Source organism: Cervus canadensis, chromosome 7 (genome assembly GCF_019320065.1).
Source record: "Cervus canadensis isolate Bull #8, Minnesota chromosome 7, ASM1932006v1, whole genome shotgun sequence".
Taxonomy (NCBI): domain Eukaryota; kingdom Metazoa; phylum Chordata; class Mammalia; order Artiodactyla; family Cervidae; genus Cervus; species Cervus canadensis.
In genome coordinates this window covers 81,296,756-81,311,690 of record NC_057392.1, presented here as the reverse complement: position 1 = coordinate 81,311,690, position 14,935 = coordinate 81,296,756, and the positions used below count along the sequence as shown (strand labels likewise).

Sequence of the window (14,935 nt, the reverse complement as noted above, 5' to 3'; positions counted from 1 at the left end):
GTCTCTCCTTCATCCTTACACTTTAAAGCCCACCTTTCGTACTTCCCTGGTGGTCCAAGGGGTTAAGAATCCTCCTGCCAATGCAGGGGACGTGGGTTTGGTCCCTGGTCTAGGAAGATCCCACATGCCAAGGGGCAACTAAGTCCATGCGCCACAACTACTGAAGCCCAGTGCTCTAGAGCCTGTGCTCTGCAACAAAAGAAGCCACCTTAAGGAGAAGCCCATGCACCACAGAAGAGTAGTCCCTGCTCGCCACAACTAGAGAAAGCCCGTGAAGCAATGAAAACCCAGTGCAGCCCAAAATAAAAAATAAAATTAAAAAATAAAACCCTCCTTTCTAGCTTTCTTGCCTCAGATTTCCCCTCTCTGTGGTTAGCACCTAAAAGCAGAGTACAGCTGATGACCAAATTCCCCTGGCCTACAGAAGTAAGTCCTTAGTGCTGTGATCCAGGCCTCCCTGCATCTATTCTAACTGTCCATGTCTAGGGTCACGTGACAGCCCTCTGTCCCCAACACTCCCACAGCTACCTTTGACTAAAGGTCAGTCCTTAAACATACCCTGCATTTTGTGCCTTTTGTTCCAGCTGTGTCCTCCTAGAACACCCTTCCACCAAACCACAGTAGTCAAGGCTCAGCTAGCATGCCAGCTAGCTAGACCCAGTTTCTAGGTCTCCCAGAACCTGAGCCCACACCAAGTTAGCATTCATCTCCCTTTCCCTTTAGGGCTCGTGGACATCTCTACTGTGGCTTTTGATCACAATGCCTTGAGCTGCACTGTTGTCTCCTTCAGTAAAGCATGAGCTACTTAAGATGTGAGACCCTCTCTTGTTCTCCTTTGTAGCCCCCAGGGTGTCTGGTCCGGTATCTCAGACGCAGTAGATACTGCCGACCTGGTTGTTTCATTAGGTTCAATTAGAACTCACCTGCCAATGCAGGAGATGTAAAAGACGTGGGCTTGATCCCTAGGTCAGGAAGATCCCCTGGAGGAGGACATGGCAACCTACTCCAGTGTTCTTGCCTGGAGACTCCCATGGACAGAGGAGCCTGGCAGGCTACAGTCCATAAGGTCACTAAGAGTCGGATATGACTAAAGCGACTTAGCATGCTCACATGTAACATTCTTGGGATCAAAAGAATCCAGAAAAATAGTTTTCACCTTCTAATAGGCTTCTGTGGGTGTCTTACTCAAAAGGCATTTAAGAGGAGAAATCATTCCCTCCCCAGCAAAGCCTGGGTGCTCACCCCTATGCTCCCATAGCTCCCCGTGCCCCTCATTTTTATCATTCATCATTTTTCCATTACTCAAATAGTATCTGTTCCCCTACCTCATGCTTTCAAATCATTCTTGGAAAGTAGGGACTCAGCTTTCTTATTCTCCACTGTATGACTGACACCTACTACAGTTTCTACAGGTTTGCAGAAAGCACTCACAAATATTTATTCTTTGAAAGGAATTCCATAATTAAGAGCTACTGAGAAGAGATAAAGAGAGGTTTTGCAGTGATGAGAAATAAATTTGGACAACCAGAATCAATTGAACAACAGCAAATACGAAAACACCATAAAATATAGTCTACCTTTACCAAAACAACCTTAGACTTTTCCTTCTCTTTCTCCCTTTCTTAACTTGCCCAATTTTCATTTTCCTTTCTTTTCCCTTCTTGTTTATACATGGGAATGGGACTGCCAGTTGTCTCCTTATTTCCATTCTCATCTTCTTACACGTGAATAGAGTTTTTAGTTCATCATAAAGCCACATAAGTAAGTTGATATTTTTCAGCCACCCTTGTAGCTTGGTATAGCCATGTGGCTAAGTTTTGGCCAGTGGGAGGTAAGTAGAATGATTAGAATGATATATGCAAATTTGGGGTCCTACCCTTCACAGAAAGAAGTGTGCTCTCTCCTTCCAACTATCCCCTTCCCACCAGCTGAAATGCAGATGTGCTGACTGAAGCCAGAACGGTCCTGTTGGCCCACAAAATAGAAACTGCATGTCATGATGTAGCAAGAAGATTGAAGAAGCCTGATCCCTAATCCCACGTAGCCACCAAACCCACCCTGGCTGCTTCAACCCACATTGTTAGGAAAGTGATCCAGAAAACTGTCTATTTTATTGACCTTTGTCTCTTAAAGAACACCAATATTTACATCCTTCTAGAGCCTGTTATACAGAGTGAAGTCAAAAAGAGAATAACAAATACAGTTTATTAATGTGTATATATGGAATCTAGAAAAGATGGTACTGATAAACCTATTTGCAGGGAAGAAATGGAGACTCAGGGACACAGTAGGAAAGGGGGTGAGTGAATGGGATGAATGGAGAAAGTAGCATCAATATATACACATTCTGCTGTGCTGTGCTGAGTTGCTCAGTCGTGTCCGACTCTTTGGTCACCCCGTGGACTGTAGCCCGCCAGGCTCCTCTGTCCATGGAATTCTCCAGGCAAGAATGCTGGAGTAGGTTGCCATGCCCTCCTCCAGGGAATCTTCCCAGCCCAGGGATTGAACCCAGGTCTCCTGTATTGCGGGCAGATTCTTTGCCATCTGAGCACCAGGGAAGCCCTAATATACACTCTCATGTGTAATGATACATGGTTAGCTGATGAGAAGTTGTTGTGTAGCACAGGGAGCCCAGTCTGTGATGCCCTAGAGGGGTATGATGGGGGGAAGGGAGAAAGGCTCAAGATAGAGGGGATGTATGTATAATTATGGCTGATTCACTCTGTTGTATGGCAGAAACCAACATAACATTGTAAAAATTAAAAAACAAAAAAAATGTTTTAAATATAATGCATGGTCATCTTTATGGCCATTTTTCCTAACAGAATAAAAAGAAAAAAGATATGTTTGAAAATTCCTACATTTGCTCTGTGTCTTGAAAAATTACAGATACATGCTACTTTGTGATACTTCTATTAAAATAATGTTGACTTTTCAGTGTCTAAATGAGAAAGGAAATGTCGTAATTGGATGTCTACTGAGATTATCTTGGTTAAAGAAAGGGGTTAGGCAAATATACCCATTGAGACTTTTGAGACAAAAGAAAAAAAATTCTAGCAATAACATTACTGATCAATATTTAATGTTACCTTGAGTAGACAGCAAAAGGGATTCTATTGAAAATGCCTTTTAAATTATGTTTGTCTCAGAGTTCTTAATCTTTCATTCACTTCTCAATAAAATGAATTAACTACTTAATTTGTGGCCTGGCAAAGCGAGGGGAATTATTGACCAAGAATCCCCCTAAAACACTTAGGGTAAGTACTGAGATGTGTGAATTTCATTAATTTAGCTGCTGAGATCTTTGATTTCTTACTCATATTTATGCTACTTTTCCAACTTATTGACGATAACTTCATTTTTTTTTTTACCACACTGTGAGGCATGTGGGATCTTAGTTCTCCAAACAGGATTGAACCCTTGCCCCTGTAATGGAAGGGCAGAGTCTTAACCACTGGACTGCCAGGGAAATCTAATAACTTTATATTTTAAATTAAAAAAAATAGTAGACTCAACATTGTTAACCTCATGGTTTCTAATATCATGAAAAACTTAGGAAGTACATCATATTACATAATTGCTCCAGTTCACAGAGGAAATTATATCCTAGAATAATCCATTTGACAGTTCACAAAGGTCTGGGAACATTCAGGATCTACCTTCTAGTATTATGACAGTCCTCTCTTCAGCAGGAAGCTTGCCTGGTTCAACAGACTTTGTTCATCAAGAAATCTGATGGGAACTTTCCCTGGTGGTCCAGTGGTTAAGAATCCACCTGCCAATGCAGGGGACACAGGGTGGATCCCTGATCCGGGAAGATTCCACATGTCTTGGAGCAGCTAAGTCTATGCACCACAACTACTGAATGAGTCCTAGAACACATGCTCTGCAGTAAGAGAAATCACCACAATGAGAAGCAATGAAGAATAGTCCCCACTCACTGCAACCAGAGAAAACCCTCGCTCAGCAACGAAGAGGCAGCGCAGCCATAAATAAATACATATTTATTAAAACATAGTAATAACAAAAAACCAAACACATGTTTAAAAAAAAAAGAAATCTGATGAAGGTTTCCTTCTATACAGTCTAGGATCTGTAGTGTCTGGAGGACCAAGAGAAGAGACTATTTCTTTTCAAAAACTTTTCTGTTAGTCCTTATTGGTAATGGAGAGAATCAAGTGTAAGTTACTGATCCCTCTTCCTTACAAACCATTCCCTTGTTGAAGGCACATCTGCATTACTGATAGATATGCAGTTTATAAGGAAGCTTATCACTCAAGAGATTGAAGATGAGTAAGGCCCTCCATAGAGGCATCCTGGACTAGAAGTTCCTGTGTGTTCACTGTTCTCTTCAAGAACCTATCACAGAAAAAAAGAAGAAGAACCTAGCCCAAGGTCATGTACACAGCAGGTGCTTAACGAAAATCTGCTGAATGAATAAACAAATAGATTCAATACATAACGTGAGGAAGCATAAGACATACTTCCTGCCTTCAAAGAGCTTACCAGTCATACATACCCATTACATAAACCAAAAGAAACTCATTTTCTAAGAAGCAAAGGATTAATACAGATTTTTAGGTACTGTAGTTTTTCTGGAAGGTCATTCTCTAGGGTTTTGATTGGAAAAGACAAGGGTGAGAGGGGCCAAAAGAGAAGGGGAGACAGAGAGAAGGGAATTCTAGAGAAAAAGAAAGGGGGGCATTGGGACACAGCCCAAGACACCAGGCAGATGAAATGGCAGAATAACAGAGTGGTTGAGAACACGGTTAGGGAAAGACGCTGGGGCTGTGTGTGCGGGCGGCTCCAGACGACCAGCCGAGAGTGTGGAGTCCACTGTGGGTCATGGGGAGCCCCTCTAGTTTGCTCCATTGGACGAGACAGACAGGAGGGGGCAGGAATGGGGGGGCAGCTGCTACCAGGGCTGTGTAACCAGGAAAGAGTGTTTATCAGGGCAGTGGCAGGGCAATGCAGAAAAGGCATTAAAACATCTAGAAGCTCAGCGAACCACCCCTGCAGGGACCTGAATGAACCTGCAGTACTCCTTCAGGCATCTTGAGTCAGTCACCTGGGTGCTACTATGACACAGGGCAAACTAAAATCGACTCTGAAGTAGAAAAAACTTTATAAAAGAGCTCTATTAACTTTGTTTAAATTTTTTTCAGAAATATACAAGGTCATTTGTTTTCAAAAAATACACAAAGTATATAGGATAAGTAAAAATTACCCCAAATCCCACTCCCAGCCACCAAGATTACTGTTATTATTTTGGTCAATACTTGCCCTCACATTATTCTATACACAGATACATACAAAGTATGATAGAATCTTATTAGATGTAATTATTCCATACAAGCTCTTCCAGAATCAATTTTCCTCACCCCCTAATACGTTGTAAACATTTTTCCATTTTGATAAATATTGATTTACATATAATGATGTCAATCAGTTTGCCTCTATCACAAGGTTCCACTAATGGATATTTGGATTTTCCTTCTGTGTGTTGCTCTAAACAACCCTCTGATTAACCTCATTGTGTATATTATTTTTCAACTGTATGATTATCTCCTTAATACAAATCTAAGAAGTTGGATTAGCTAGCTCAAAGGTATATATCATTTTATGTTTTGACACATATTCCCAAACCACCCTCCAGAAAAGTATGTTTATTCTTTTACTCAATAACTATTTTTTGAGCACTTACTATGTACCAAACTCTGTTCTATGTGCTGGAAATACAACAGAGAATAAAATGGACAAAGTCTCTGCCCTCATGGAATGTACATTCTAATGTAGGACAATAAACAAACAACTAAACATATATTGTCAAATAGTGGTAAGTGTTACAAAAGCACAGTCAAACTGAGTAGGGGGCTGGACAGTCCCAGGGGTCAGGGGAGGAAATAGAGTGTTTTACATAAGATGGTGGGGAAGGGACTATAATACAGAGAGGGAACAGGAAAGCCGAAACATCTGATGTGGGAACACGGCTGGCATGTACCATGGCCAAACCCAGTGTCTCTGGAGAGACTGGAACAAGAGGGAGAGTTGTGGGAAATACAGATGGAGAGGTGGCCAGGTCAGACCAGAGAATTAGGGATGAGCACTTGTAGAGGTGTTCCAACTCGTTATGATATTGGCTAAAGGAATGAGACTCTAGCCTGAGACTATTAACAGGAGAAGGAAGATGGAACTGGGTCTGTTTCAGTTGTGTTTTACCACTGCTCAGGCTTCTATTCACTAAACACTGTTTAATGGATGTCTGCATTCCTTCCTCCCCTCTCCCAAGTCCACCTTCCCACTTATGACTAGGGTCTGGCAAGGATGTAGGACTATGTATATGGAAGGTGATTTAAGTGTCCATTATGCAGGTGTTATGAAGTCTTAGGATATCTCCCAACTTCAATGAGATCTGAAAACTCTTTTTGCCGGCATCTTAACTAAGGTGAGAGAGTCCCTGCTCCCCTGATTGGAGACCTCTGTCATCTTAATAAAAACTCAGGCAGCCACGTGGGCTCATCACGGCTGATTTAAATCCATATGAACGTTCCCAAGTCCTCCTAACACAGATTTTTTAACATGGAAGGTGATCTACAAACATATGCTGGATAAACAAAAGAATATTCACAAATTTTCTCTGAAGCACCTTTATTTGGTAGGAAGAAGCTCTATCCTATTAGTTTGATTAGTGTCAGTATCGGCGGACACGTTCTGACCACGTCCTTCAATTCTGATGCGCTCTGATTACAGCTCCCTGGGCCCTGCCTTTCGGTGTCTCCCTGCCATCTGCTGGGAAAGCTCAGGGGATTTAAATGTGTCCAAAGAGAGCTTGGGACTTCCCTGGTGGTTCAGTGGTTAAGACTCCACATTTCCAATGTAGGGTTTGATCCCTGGTCCAGGAATTAGATCCCACATACCACTACTAAGACCCAGAGCAACCCAATAAATACTTTAGGGATCCCAGGTGGTTCAAGGATAAAGAATCTTCTTGCCAGTGCAGGAGACAGGAGACATGGGTTTGATCGGGAAGATCCCCTGGAGGAGGAAATGGCAACCCACTCCAGTATTCTTGCCAGGAGAATCCCATGGACAGAGGAGCCTGATGGTTTACAGTCTGTGGGGTCACAAAGAGTTGGACATGGCTGAGTGGGCACAAGGAGAGCCCCTACATACAGTGTTTAGGGCAAGGTTTGAGTAAACACAGGGCTTTACTCTCTCCCAAGGTAATTATTTGCTTGGGATAAGGATTTCTTCTCCAGTGATATTATAGAAATTGCACAGCCAAAAATAAGACTAAGAGCAAAAGAAAATTTTTTTTAATTCAAAGAAAAAAGGTGACTTGCTGACAGTGGAAATTGCAATGTTGGCGAATTTACTGTTCTTTAAACAAAATTAATAATAGCATTTTCTTCTGGTTATGAAAGTACTTTGTACTCATTCTAGAAAAATATTTTAAATATCAAAAAGCATAAAGGAGAAAATAAAAATTATTCATCATTCATTATTCACAGATGACATTTTGCTGGATTTCCTTCCTTTCTAAACATCACTATAATCATACTATATATTGCACAGTTTTACATCTCTCTTTTTCACCTGACAACAAATTCTGAACCTTTTCCCCAAAAAACCATTTTTTAATATTATTACTAAAAGATACATAATGTTCCAACTATGCCTTTGACGTGATTTATATTATGTGTCTATTACAATTAGTAGGGGCTAGAGAACATTAGTTTTCAATCTATATTATAAACTCTTATAAATAATGTTTCAGTGAACATCCTTGTACATAATCATTATTTAAATCTCTGAACAATGTCCTAAACTAGACCCTCAGAAGTATAATTACTTGGTCAAAACATGTGACATTTTAAAAGCCTTTTGATAAGTATTCCAAAACTGCTTTCCAAAAGGTTTATATTAACTTACGCTCCCCTCCCACTACTTTCAACCATCCTGCTCATGCCACAGTATTTTAAGAGAGTAGCAAAGAGGTGCTGGGTTCAAATCTCAGCTCTACTATCTTAGGAAAGTTATTTAACCTCACTAAAGCTCAGTGTCCTCATTTGTAAATCAGGGATAGTAATGGTTATTTAACTCAAAGAGTTGTCTTGAGGGTTAAATAACATAAAATTGCTTAGCACAGTCCCTAGAACGTATCAGGTAGTCAATACTAGCAGCTATCATGTAGTCAATGTTACCAGTAACCAGTAACATCACCCTTCCCCAAATTACTGCTAGCCAGAGCAATATTTGGGTGCAAAATCCCCTAAACACAGTCATAAAAAGTACCAAGCTTCCCTGTTGAAATAGCTGAAGTCACTCAATTATTGTATCCATACACAAAGCCTCAGTATTCTAAAAATACTCACCTATTTGGTTTCCACCTGGAAGCAAAAAGGGTCTACTGAAAGGTGTTTTCTACCCTCTATATGTTATTTTAACAAGGGTATGTTTTTCTTTATTATTCCAAGGGAAATATTTATTTAAGGGTCAATGGCTCAAATTTGGATTTTTTTTTCCAGCAAGAAAAGGGATCAACATAAACAGCCTTGTAATTCATCATTATAAACAGACCTCATAACCTTCAAACTACTATGTTTTGGTCATAGCCCCTCAAAAGAGATCAGTGTCTTTTTTAAAAAAAAAAAAAGTCCCTGAACAACTTAACAAATAAAAAGTTATTCTAATTATTTAATAATCTGAAAGGTCTGCTGGAACTTTGCTTAGAATACAGTGAGTTTTTTATTTGACTATCCTCAGATTCTTTGGTTGAGATAATCCCAAGGTATTAATAAATGAAATCAATTGTAGAAACTTGTTTATTAGATAGATGTCCTAAAATTGCTGCAGGAAATTATTTAGCTCTATTTAATCCAAAATAGATCAATTTCAAGTGCTTTATGAGAATATATTTGATTAATCTTTCTATAGAGCTAAATATTTACTGGGTGTGGAAACATTAGTTCTCAGCTGCTGGAGAGAAACTGCTCAATAGTGCTCTGTGTCCATCATCTAAAAGGCTATTACTACCAGTAGAATAAATATACAGTACTAAGTTCTTTGGACTTCCCTCATAGCTCAGTTGGTAAATCATCTGTTTGCAGTGCAGGAGACCTGGGTTTGATTCCTGGGTCAGGAAGATCCCCTGGAGAAGGAAATGGCAACCCACTCCAGTATTCTTGCCTGGAGAATCCCACAGACAGAGGAGCCTGGCAGACTTCAGTCCATGGGATTGCAAGAGACGGACACGACTTAGCGACTAAACCACCACCACCACCAAGTTCTTTGAAATTCCTTGACACTGGGTAAATTTACACCATGAGTTAGGAGAGAAACACTGGGGCATTTCATGCCGTGAAAACAACAGAGGAAATGAAACTGTAGGATATCAGAAAAGGTCCTGACTGCTGCTTTCACCTGGAGTTCCTTCTCTGGAAATCTATTCTGGTCTGATACCAAAGGTAGCATCTGGGGACAGAAAACTGATTCAACTCTTCCCTTTCTGAAGTACAAATATGGCCAGTGTTTTCCTGTCCTATTTTCCTTCTCCCTACTCTGAGATCAGTGTTACCAGACCCTGTAAATTTCCCTGCAGTGGGTCCCAAATAAACAGAAATATATGATAACAAGCTGCTGGGTTTAGACGTCTTTCTGTCCAACTGTTTTGGCCAGAAAAGATTGGTAATGCCTCTTGTGAGATAGACAAGGAAAAATTCTTAGAACTGTCCAGAATGTGAGTAAGAGAAAGGCATTCCTTCCTCCTCGCTGCAGTGGCTATCACTTAGCTTGACAAGCAAAGCACAGGGTAGATTTTGCTCTAAACTATCTCTTTGGCCTACACAATCATACTGTGTAACCCCAAATTTCATTTTCACAAGTGCCATGTGTGTTGCTGAATTCTTAATAACATAAGAAAAGCAACAGGACAAATGATAAAATATAACTTCAGATCTCAGCTCCAATGTGGAAATCAAAAGGTTTTATTGTGATTCTGCATGTGCCCATCTCTGTGCAAGGCATGCAGGGGATACAAATGGAAAAGAAGAATGCAATGAGTTCCTGAAGGATGCTATGGTGTAAAAATCTCTCTGTATATTTCTCATTACCCGTTAAAGAAGAGAGAGAAAGATTATCATATTACCTTCTCAATAATAAGACCTTGTTTAAACTTCTAAGCTTCTGCTAAGAATATCAGACCCCACATAGATTCAAATCCCAGTACCGTTCCTTGCTAGATATAACTTTTAGTGACTCACTAAGATGTCCCGTTCCTCAATTTCCTCATCTACAAAAATGAGGATGATAAAAGTAATACCTATGTTATATGCTGTGCTGTACTAAGTGAAAATTGAAAGTGAAAGTTGCTCAGTCGTGTACAACTTTTTGCCGCCCGATGACCTGTAGCCTGCCAGGCTCCTCTGTCCATGGAATTCTCCAGGCCAGAATACTGGAGTGGGTAGCCATCCCCTTCTCCAGGGCATCTTCCCAACTCAGGGATCAAACCCAGGTCTCCAGCACTGCAGGCGAATTCTTCACCGACTAAGCCACCAGGGAAGCCCAAGAATACTGAAGTGGGTAGCCTATGCCTTCTTCAGGGGATCTTCCTGACCCAGGAATCAAACCAGGCGTCCTGCATTGCAGGTGGATTCTTTACCAGCTGAGCTACCAGGGAAGCCTGTGCTAAGTAGCGTCAGTCACGTCCAACTCTTTGCAACCCCATAGACTGTAGCCTGCCAGGCTTCTCTGTCCATGGAATTCTCCAGGCCAGAATACTGGAGTGAGCTGCCATTTCCTTCTCCAGGGGATCTTCCCAACCCAGGGATCTCTTATATCTTAACCCGCATCTCTTATATCTCCTGCATTGACAGGCAGGTTCTTCAACATTAGTGCCACCTGGGAAGTCCCAAAGGTCATTCCTATTATTCTGTGTTCATCACAGTTTTTCTAGTCCCAAGGATAGTATATTATTTTTAAAAAGAATTCCATCTGTTGTCATAACCACTCTGAATTTAAGCTTTAACTTTGGAATGCATAGCAGACCCTGTATTTAAAATGGCTATTTGGTTTCTATTTCTAGTCGTGGCAGGCTAGCTTGTAGTTTAAAAAAAAAAAAAACTTCCCATGAAAATAGGTAGAACTAAATTAAAAAACAAAATGTTAATGTCTGAAAACATTGAAGAGCCACTGAGGCAGCCAGGGCTTGAAGAGTCAAGTCAGTATCCCTAAAAGAAGGCAAACTCACGGAGATAAACCTGACTTTCTCCAATCCCTACTGAGTATCTGCTGACTCACATGCATAATGAATAGAGGATAGAGACGCTGAGCAGAGAGTGGCTTTTAAAGAGCAGAAAAGGGGAGCAGGAGTTTTGGTAGACTCATTGGAGAGACAAATATTGAGGCTCAGGGCCAGCGAAACAACCAGAACTTGAGTTGCTAAGATTCTGGAGGGAAAGAGCGTACAGAGAGCTGATTTAAAGAGAATTATCTAGTTTTTGCCTCTACATGTTTGCCAGTTAGTATGCAGAGCAGACTAAGAGAGGCAGAACAAAAGGACTGAGAAACTAAACGGAGCTAATGACATAGTGCTGGATAAATAAACATTAGCACTCAGAGCCTAGCAAAGCAGAGTGGGTTTTGTAAACACTTCCTGCTTTCAGTGGAACTGATTGAACTACACTCTAGAAATAAGGGTACATAGATACAGATCAGCCTCGTAAAGGCTTAAAAACCCAGGCTCAAGTCAGCTTATTCCCTTTTTAGTTTAAGGTATTCTGCTTTTAATCTGACCATCTGCCAGAGTTAACATCATGGACAGTCTTTACAACTTTTTATATGCAATGTCTGGCATTCAATCAAAAATTACCAGGCATACAAAGAGACGGGGCAAGAGAAAAAACACACAATAGAAAGAGATACAGAGATGATCCATATTATTATCTGTCACAGATAATATCTGTCACAGAATGCAAAATAACTGTGATCAATATGCTCAAGAAATTAGATGACAAGATGGAGAATTTCATCAGAGATTTGAAATCTACGTATTAAAAATAAAAAGCCAAATATAAATTCCCAAACTGCAAAATATAATAAATTTAATAACAGTTTAGACAGATGAAATTAAAATTCAATAATTGAATTTAACAACAGTTTAGATAGATGAAAAATGCATTAGCGATTCAGAAGATTGGTTAATAGAAAATATCCAGATGGAAGCATCCAAATCAAAAAAAGAAGAAAAAGGTGAAAAATACAGAAAATAGCATAAAGATATGTAAGACATTGTGAAAAGGTCAAACATATGTGTAGTTAAATTCCAGAAGTGTTCTAGAATGAAACTGAATTGGAGCAATAGGGGCAATATTTGAGAATTTTTCAAAATCAATTTGAAGGGATCAAGTTATAGATTTAAAGGGATCAAGTAAGTTATAGATTCAAGAAGTACTACAAACCTTGAGCAAGATAAATATAAAGGAAAACACATCTTGGAATAGCACAACCAAATTTCTAGGAAAACAAGACAAAAAAAGAAAGTCCTCCCGAAAATCAGTCAGACTATCTTCCATATTACCCTCAGGAGAGCAATGAGAAACGGAAGTAATGGAAGTCAAAGGACTCTGGGATAACATCTTCTAATGCTAAAAGAAAATAATGGCCAAGCAAAAGTATATTTCAAATATTAAGGCGAAATAAAGACATTTAAGACAAAAAGTAAAAGGATTTGTTGCCAGCAGACCTGTGCTTTAAAACAAAGAAGTCTAAAAGGAGCCATTTAGGCAGAAAGAATAATTATCTCTGGTATAAGATCATACAAATGTGGAGGAATGAAAAACACTGGAAAATAATCATGAGTAATGACTATATAAAACTATAAAAATGACTGTTTGGAGACTTTAAAAAGCTAGTACTAGCTAGCCTGTTTTTCAGGTCTCGTATGTTGAGAAACTTTCACTGTTTTTTAAGAATTAAAAAAGGATTGTCTTAACTAGGAATATTCTGTTTCCTTCCACATGAGGGGCCATACAGCCTCAAAAAACTAACCTCAGCCCTTCTACTCACTGAAGAATAGGGCTCCTGATGGGCCCTCCAGGGATTATTTAAAGCCTCATCAATCACTGTTTAGAAACCAGCCCCACAAAAGGAAACTAGCAACATGCTGACATACTAAGGGCAAGGCCGCTGTGTTACAGGGCCTCGCCCATTGCCCAACTGTGTGTACATGATCCCAGTAAATTGTCCCAGCAATCCCAGCAGGTAGGTGTTTTTCCTCCTGTTTTTAGGAGTTCAGAAAAGCTAATGAAATAACCCAAAACTGTACAGTTAGAAAATGATGGGGGGGAGGGGAGGAGCAAGAAACCATGTGGCCTCTATGGTAGCTCCTGCAGTAGGCTAGGGAGGAGAAAGTTGCGTTTCGTGACAGCTGCTGTCTGCCTCACAAATTCTGGGACTCACGCAGTGCTGTGAAGTTGTTCACAACATAAACAGATAGCAAGCAAGGAGGACCTGCCTGCTCCAATGGAAAATCCTTATAAAGAGCCTCTGAAAAATTATATCTGGTGTGGAAACCATATAGATTATAAGAATATACAGCTTTTATCCCAGTTTATTTCTCCATTTACTGGATGCATTTATGGGAGGCACATAACAGGTCTTTGTGGGAAGAAACAAAAAGAAATCACAAAAAGGATTAAGAGAGCTCAAATATAGGGGGTTATGCCAGTTACATATAAGGATCCTGCATATCTCAAAGACCCTAAAGTTTGTAACATCAAATATAGGGAGTAAATTATATAAAGTTATCATCAGTATACTTACTTTGCAATTAGAAAAAAAAAAGAAAGTGATGGAGGTTTAGATTTTAAACCAGTTCTGCAAAGCCCATGGTGTTTCCACTCTACCAGGCCAGAGGCTAGAAAGGCTCTAGCCAGTGAAATAAAGTGAGTCACATAATAGTGACTACATGCATAGCACAAGTGAAATGATAAAGGGATGGATGGATGAATGAATGGACGGAATGCACGCGCATGTGTGCTCAGTCGTGTCCACCTCTTTGTGACACCATGGACCTCTGGCCCACCAGGCTCCTCCGTCCATGGAATTTTCCAGGCAAGAATACTGGAGTAGGTTGCCATTTCCTTCTCCAGGGGACCTTCCCAACCTAGAGATGGAACCCAAGTCTCTAGTATCTCCTGCATTGGCAGGCGGATTCTTTACCACTGTGCCACCTGAGAAACCCCAGAGATTACACATCAGTGTAAATCAACTATATTTCAATAAAAAAAAATTTTAAGAGCTATCAGAATGGGCCCAGCAGCTCTCCGGAAAGTTCACTCCACCTGCCATTAGGTGATCTTTTAAAAGACAAGTAAAACAAAGTGAAACAAAAATAAATAAAGCTGCAATATATTTGAATGTTAAATAATTCAAACAATAAAGAGGCTATTCAATAAAAAGCAGATTTTCTCTGTACTTCAAAGATTCAATCTCCTTCTCTAGTGGAAATGGTCATTGATTTTCTATGCTCTTATGAATGTAGATCTATGTTGATGCTATACCTACATCTATGTGTACATATATACGTGTGTGTATAAATATATATGTATATACCTTTTCCTTGCACAAACAGAAGCATACTACACAGTGGACGCTGAACCTTAATTATTTTTTTTGGCCATGGCTCACAGCATGCGGGATGTTATTTCCCTGACCTGGGACGGAACCCTTGCACCTTGCATTTGAAGTGTGGAGTCTTAACCACTGGTCCTCCAGGGAAGTCCCTGGGCCTTGATTTTTCACATAACTATTTTTTTCAAGATTTTTTTCAAATGTGAACCATTCTTAAAGTCTTTGTTGAATGTGTTACAACATTGCTTCTGTTTTATGTCTTTTGGATTTTTTGGTCACGAGGCCTGGGGGATCTTAACTGCCT

At 40.1% G+C, this 14,935-nt stretch overlaps 1 pseudogene; it reads left to right on the top strand.

Annotated features, from left to right (window-relative positions):
• The first annotated feature begins 1,804 nt into the window (after positions 1–1,804).
• Positions 1,805–13,829, top strand: LOC122444770 (annotated as a pseudogene).
• Positions 13,830–14,935: the final 1,106 nt, after the last annotated feature.